Here is a 7,326-nt window from a genome sequence, read left to right as displayed (position 1 = left end):
GAGAGCAGTTTTGGCGTGAAACAGCCGTCGGCCCACCGAGTCAGCGAGACGGTCGCTTCGTCGCCCTCATCGCCTCGGTTCCCGCGGGAATCAATGCCAAGGCTGTCGCGCTGCCGCTGCCGGTCAGCCTTGCCGTTGATTCCTCAACACGGGCGGCACATCACAGGCGGCGCGGCGACTCCGCCCCTCCCGCCACGAGTACACACGGGCATGGCTATATAAGCCGGTGGCCTCCCTCGCCTCTGGCCACACCAGCCCTAGCCACCCATCGACCGCTGCCGAGCTCTCGAAGGCGGAGCATGGCGACGTGGAGCTCGACGTGGCGGCGGCCCTGAAATGGGCGCACGACGACTGGCCCAAGATGGAGATGGAGCGCCAGTGCCGCGCCCTCGAGCAGTTCGAATAGCGCCGCCGGGGCCGCGACGAAGGAGGCATCGTCGTCCTCGATGACAGTGACGACGACGAGGCACCGCCACCGCCACCGGTCCGCCATGGCGACGCCGGGCAGGGGTCCAGCAGGGGCGGCCGCGTCAAGGAGGAGAAGGCTGACGACGTCGAAGACAGCAAGGATGGCAGTGATGGCGGCAACTACGCCGCGTTCAGCGACTTCTTCGGCTCGTAGTTGTAGTTTCGGCCTTTCTTTTTGATTAAATTTGCTATGTAAAATGTCGAACATGCATAATATATGCCAAGTTTGCCGAATTTTAGCCGAATTTAGCCAAACTTTTCCGAATGTTTTTTTTTAACTTAAACGGCGTCTGGGGGCGGCCCTGGGGTCGGCGACTAGGAACCCACTCTCCCCCAGGCCGATCTTTTGCGTCGGTTCGCCCCCAGGCGGCGATTTTACGTGCCCCCTGGGGGGCCAATGCTGGAGATGCTCTAATTAAAATATAAAACCACATCTAACCAGAGGCTAGATGAATTATTTATTACTAAACAGGAGCAAAAAGCAAAGAACAAAAATAAAATTGTGTTGCATCCCAATAAGCGCTATTGTTTAACGTCCTTAGCTAGGCATAAAAACACGGATAGATCTAGGTATTGCCATCTTTGGTATGCAATCTATAAGTGGCCCTCATAATAGATTCATAAGGAAATTTAATTTTCTTCCTAGGAAAGTTTTCCATGCCATTCCTTAACAGAAATTGGAATCTAATGTTTCATTCTTTCATATCAATAATTGCACCAATCATTCAAAGGAAAGGTCTACCAAGAATTATAGGACATGTAGGATTGCAATCTATATCAAGAACAATGAAATCTACGAGCACATAATTCCTATTTGCAACAATAATAACATCATTAATCCTTCCCATAGGTTTCTTAATAGTGGAATGAGCAAGACGCAAATTTAAAGAACAATCATCAAATTCACGAAAACCTAACACATCACACAAGGTTTTTGGAATCATGGAAACACTAGCACCCAAATCACACAAAGCATAACATTCATAATCTTTAATATTAATCTTAATACTAGGTTCCCAATCATCATAAAGTTTTCTAGGGATATAAACTTCTAGTTCAAGCTTTTCTTCAACAGATTGCATCATAGCATAAACGATATGTTTAGTAAAAGCTTTGTTTTGATTATAAGCATGAGGAGAATTTAACACGGATTGCAACAAGGAAATACAATCTATTAAAGAACAATTATCATAATTAAATTACTTGAAATCCAAAAGAGTGGGTTCATTGCTACTTAAAGTCTTGACCTCTCCAATCCCACTTTTCTCAATTTTTGCATCTAGATCTAAAAACTCCGAATCACTGGGAAGCCTCTTAACTAAAATTGACTCATCTCTAGTCCCATATTTATCAAGATTCATATTGGAAAACATAGATTTAATAGGAGTTGCATCAATCACTTTAAGATCTTCATTATTATTATCATGAAAACTAGAAGAACATGCTTTTACAAACCAATCTTTTTTTGCACGCATCTTAGCGGTTCTCTCCTTGCACTCATCAATGGAAATTCTCATGGATTTGAGAGACTCATTTATATCATGCTTAGGTGGGATAGATCTAAGTTTCAAAGAATCAACATCAAGAGAAATTTTATCCACGTTCCTAGCCAAATCATCAATCTTGAGAAATTTTTCTTCAATCAAAGCATTGAAATTCTTTTGCGAACTCATAAATTCTAACACTATTCTCAATGTCGGAGGGCATATTATTTAAATTTACATAAGAGTTGTTGTAGGAATTACCATAATTATTAAAGGAATTACTAGGAAATGGCCTAGGATTAAAATTGCCTCTATATGCGTTGTTACCAAAATTGTTCCTACCAACAAAATTCACATCCATAGATTCATTATTATTCTCAATCAAAGTGGACAAAGGCATATCATTAGGATCAGAAGAAACACGTCTATTAGGAAATAATTTCACAAGTTCATAAATCTTTCCACTCAAAACATTAATCTCTTCAATAGCATGAACTATTTTACTAGTGGATCTTTCGGTGTGTCATTCAGAATAGTTAACCATAATATTATCTAGGACTTAGTAGCTTCTCCTAAAGTGATTTCCATAAAAGTGCCTCCTGCGGTCGAATCTAAAACATTTCTAGAAGCAAAATTCAATCCGGCATAATTTTTGTGTATAATCATCCACAAATTCAAACCATGTGTAGGGCAATTACATATCATCAATTTCATCCTCTCCCAAGATTGTGCAACATGCTCATAATCAGGTTGCTTAAAATTCATAATATCGTTCCTAAGGGAGATGATCTTAGCGGGAGGAAAATACTTAGAGATGAAAGCATCTGTACACTTATTCCACGAATCAATACTATTTTTGGGCAAAGATGAAAACCAAGTTTTAGCATGATCTCTCATCGAAAACGGCAAAAGCTTCAATTTAACAATATCATTATCCACATCTTTCTTCTTTTGCATATCACACAAATCAACGAAATTGTTTAGATGGGATGCGACATCTTCACTAGGAAGGCCAAAAAAATTGATCTTTCATAACAAGATTCAATAAAGCGGCATTAATTTCACAAGATTCAGCATTAGTAGTAGGGGAAATTTGAGTGCTAATAAAATCTTTGTTGTTGGTATTGGAAAAGTCACACAATTTAGTATTATCTTGAGCCATCGTGACAAAGCAAGCAATCCAACACACAAGCACACAATAAGCAAGCGAAAAGAGATGAACGGAAGAGGGGCGAAGAAAAGGCAAAGGTTTTAGAAAATCATTTTAGAAGTGTGGGAGAGTAAAATGAGAGGCGGATGGCGAATAATGTAATGCAAGGGAGAAGAATTTATGATGGGTACTTGGTATGGCTTAACTTGGCGTAGATCTCCCCAACAAGGGCACCAGAAATTCTTCTTCCTACCTCTTGAGCTTGCGTTGGTTTTCCCTTAAAGAGGAAAGGGTGATGCAACAAAGTAGCGTAAGTATTTTCCTCAGTTTTGAGAACCAAGGTATCAATCCAGTAGGAGACAACACACAGGTCACCGAATACCTGCAAGAACAATCAACAACTTGCACCCAACGCGCTAAAGGGGTTGTCAATCCCTTCACAGTCACGTGTAAAAGTGAGATCTGATAGAGATAGATAAACGGTAAAGTAATTTTTTTTGGTATTTTTGGTTTATAGATCGGAAAGTAAAAGATTGTAAAATAGTAGATCGCAAACTAGTAAGATGTAAAAGAGATTCAATATAATGGAAAAGAGACCTGGGGGCCATAGGTTTCACTAGTGGCTTCTCTCAAGATAGCAAATATTACGGTGGGTGAACAAATTACTGCCGAGCAGTTGATAGAAAAGCGCATAGTTATGACGATATCTATGGCAATGATCATGAACATACACATCACGTCCGTGTTAAGTAGACTAAAACGATTCTGCATCTACTACTATTACTCCATACATCAACCGATATGCAGCATGCATCTAGAGTATTAAGTTCATAAAGAATGGAGTAACACATTAAGTAAGATGACATGATATAGAGGAATTAACTCAAGCAATATGATGAAACCCCATCTTTTTATCCTCGATGGCAGCAATACAATACGTGCCTTGCAGCCCCTACTGTCACTGGGAAAGGACACTGGAAGATTGAACCCAAAGTTAAGCACTTCTCCCATTGCAAGAAAGATCAATTTAGTAGGCCAAACTAAACCGATAATTTGAAGAGATTTGCAAAGATATCAAATCAGGCATATAAGAATTCAGAGAAGAACCAAATAATATTCATAGATAATCTGATCATAAATCCACAATTAATCGGATCTCGGGAAAAATACCGCAAAAGAATATTACATCGAATAGATCTCCAAGAACATCGAGGAGAACATGGTATTGCGAATCAAAGAGAGAGAAGAAGCCATGTAGCTAATAACTATGGACCCAAAGGTCTATGGTAAACTACTCACGCTTCATCGGAGAAGTATTGGTGTTGAAGCCCTCCATGACCGAATCCCCCTCCGACAGGACACCGGAAAAGGTTCCTAGATGGAATCTCACGGGTACAGAAGGTTGCAGCGGTGGAAAAGTGGTTCCGTGGCTCTTCTGGATGTTTTCAGGGTATTAGAGTATATATAGGCGAATGAACTAGGTCAGGGGAGCTACGAGGGGCCCACGAGGTAGGGGGCGCGCCCTACACCCCTGGGTGCGCCCTCCTGCCTCGTGGCCACCTTGTTGCACCTCCGACTTCATCTCCAAGTCTTCTGGTTTCCTTTCGGTCCAAGAAAGATCATCACGAAGATTTCATTCCGTTTAGACTCCGTTTGGTATTCCTTTTTCGCAAAACTCTAAAATAGGCAAAAAAACAGAAACTGGCACTAGGCCCTCGGTTAATAGGTTAGTCCCAAATATAATATAAAATAGCATATAAATGCCTATTAAACATCCAAAACAGATAATATAATAGCATGGAACAATAAAAAAAAAGATACATCGAAAACATATCAGCAAGCTTTGTGTATTCGAGAGAACTGCTATTCCTCCTTAGTGATTACGGAAGTACAAGAATTGCGGTTCATCCAGTCGGCGGCCACACCCTTCCTGAACAACGCCTCGCGCGGGACCGGGAGCAGGGGATCCAACTAGCCTGTCGAGTTAGCTTCCAAGGGCTTCAGGTGCCCGAAGCTGCAGAGCTTGATGATGTCCTGGACGACATCGGCGTCCTCGTCCTCGTCGGAAAATGGCAGCCTGACGAACTGCGCTAGTTCCCTGACATTCTGGGCGGGGTCGCGTAGCAGCTCCTCGTACCACAGGAACAACACGACGTCCGGCCTCGCCATGCTGGCATGCCAGTAGCTGAGGTTGTGGTCGCAGACGGATCCATACGGCAGCGCACCGCTTCAGAAGGAGTCGAGGACGTCGGCCAGCGCTAGGTCGGGCTGCAGCCGCCGCATGAAGTGCCACGTCGAGACGACCATGTCCTTGGGCTCCCTGCACACATAGACGACCTTGCACCCGCCGGCGCCCGGCATTATCATGTCGATCGGCATGTCCGTGTTCATGAGGCGCGGGGATGGCAGCGCCTCGAGCTTGACGGCCTCCGCGCGGCTCCGAAAGAGGTTCTCCAAGAAAGGGGTGCATTGGTGCGGGTTGAGGCGTAGCAGCGGGTGCCCGGCATCGACGGCCTGGTAAGCGCGGCGGGCCATGGTGGCGAACGCCAGGGAGTTAAGCCACGTGGTGCCAGACTTGGGAAAGATTGCAAAGATGACGTCGTCGGTGCACGGCTCAAAGCGACGCTGCAGGGCGACAGCCGCGACGGTGTAGAAATCCGGCAGCCAGAAGCCCTGGTAGCAACGGAGGTTCATCAGGCCATTGAACACGGACGGGCTCGGAAGGGCGGCGTGCTCTTCTGGGAGATGCTCCACCACAGAGGAGACCAAGCCTGGGTTGGTCTCGACGTCCGCGAAAGGGATGGGGCCGACTGGAGTACCAGCTGGTGCCTTAGTCTTGGTTGCCATTGATTATTTTTGAAAAGGAAGATATATCCCCGGTCTCTGTATATGGAAGATGCATGCAGCCAGCATATCATCTTCATATTTACGAAGTTACCGTAGGCGCCTCGTCATCGACGGGAACGTTGCTTCTCATTGAAAGCGCATCATCGAAAATCCTGAAACAAATCCAGAAATAATGCAAGCACCAGGAATTGAACCCTGGTCGGCTGGAGCCTGATATAGCAATGTCCCTCTAACCATCCAACCACTTGTTGGTTTGCGTATTGTACAAAGTAGAAGATTTTGTTTGCTTTCCCTAATTCCGTTGCATTGGTAGGTGGTATAATGCCGGTTTAGTTGTATCGTTCTTTCTTCCTCAAGAAGAAAAAGGCAATCTCGCCAGTGCCCGTCGCCAAGGGCTTCCTTTGCCATCGTCCTCTGGCGCGTGTGGATAGTTTTAGACCAAATTAGCTTAGCTTTTCGGTTTTTCATTCCTTTGCTTCGGCGGCGGCAATGGTGACGCTAAATAAAGTTTTTTCAAATCCTACTTCAAAGAGGCGGACGGTCATATGGTTTGGTATGGATTTGGAATCCAGTCTTTTCAAGGAAGGATGGTGGGATGGCGGCAACATCCGCATGATGAATCTGGGTCCTTGGGCTCTGCCATTGCAACAACGTTTGCTCCAGTACCAGCGTGGAGCATGGGAGGTAGTTCAAGACCGGATGCAGATTATGGTCTGCATTAGCGGCATCTAAAAGATGGTGGATCGTGTGCTAGTTGGTGGTACTTTGATGGCAGGTATGGTTCCCTACTCCGATGTCTTAGTCATGTGGGGTGCCAGATCCGTAGTTCAATGGCGTGTTCAGGTTGTTGCCTTGGTCTGATTCTTCAATGGTAATGGTGGTTTCGCCTTTACGAGCCACCTTGGAAGTCTGCAAAGTTGCATATGAGCGATGGAGCCGCATCGAACTCGGGTGTTTAGGTGATCCATCATTTTTTTCCATTGGTGGTTGTTGTGGTGGTGCCAGGGCAGGTGATGGGTGTTGATGTCAGGCTCAGTGGTTTCTTCAGACTTGTTTGTCTTTTTACATCTTGGCTGGTGTTTCTTTGTGTAAAGGCTAGCGCTCTACTTTCAGTTTTGCAATGTTGATATATACGTGGCTTGTATTATAATCTTTATGATATAAATGAGACACGTATTATATTAGGCAAATAAAATAATAATTCCGGTTTAGTTGTTTTTGCATTACAGGCGGCACTTTCCATACATAGGTTAGACTAAATAGGCTTCCAACCTCGGGAAAGCAAATTCAGCATCACATACAACACGGTTCGGAATCGCATGCACAGCCAAATTTAGCCTTACATTCAACCCCTCACCTCCCCACACCCTGAATTTT

General features: G+C 44.6%; 1 pseudogene; it reads right to left on the bottom strand.

The window, feature by feature from the left end:
* Positions 1–4,965: 4,965 nt before the first annotated feature.
* Positions 4,966–5,949, bottom strand: LOC119360361 (annotated as a pseudogene).
* Between the last annotated feature and the right edge of the window lie 1,377 nt (positions 5,950–7,326).

This window comes from Triticum dicoccoides, chromosome 2B (genome assembly GCF_002162155.2).
Source record: "Triticum dicoccoides isolate Atlit2015 ecotype Zavitan chromosome 2B, WEW_v2.0, whole genome shotgun sequence".
Lineage (NCBI taxonomy): Eukaryota > Viridiplantae > Streptophyta > Magnoliopsida > Poales > Poaceae > Triticum > Triticum dicoccoides.
The sequence above is the reverse complement of the archived record's forward strand: the minus strand, read 5'-3'. Positions and strand labels throughout refer to the sequence as shown.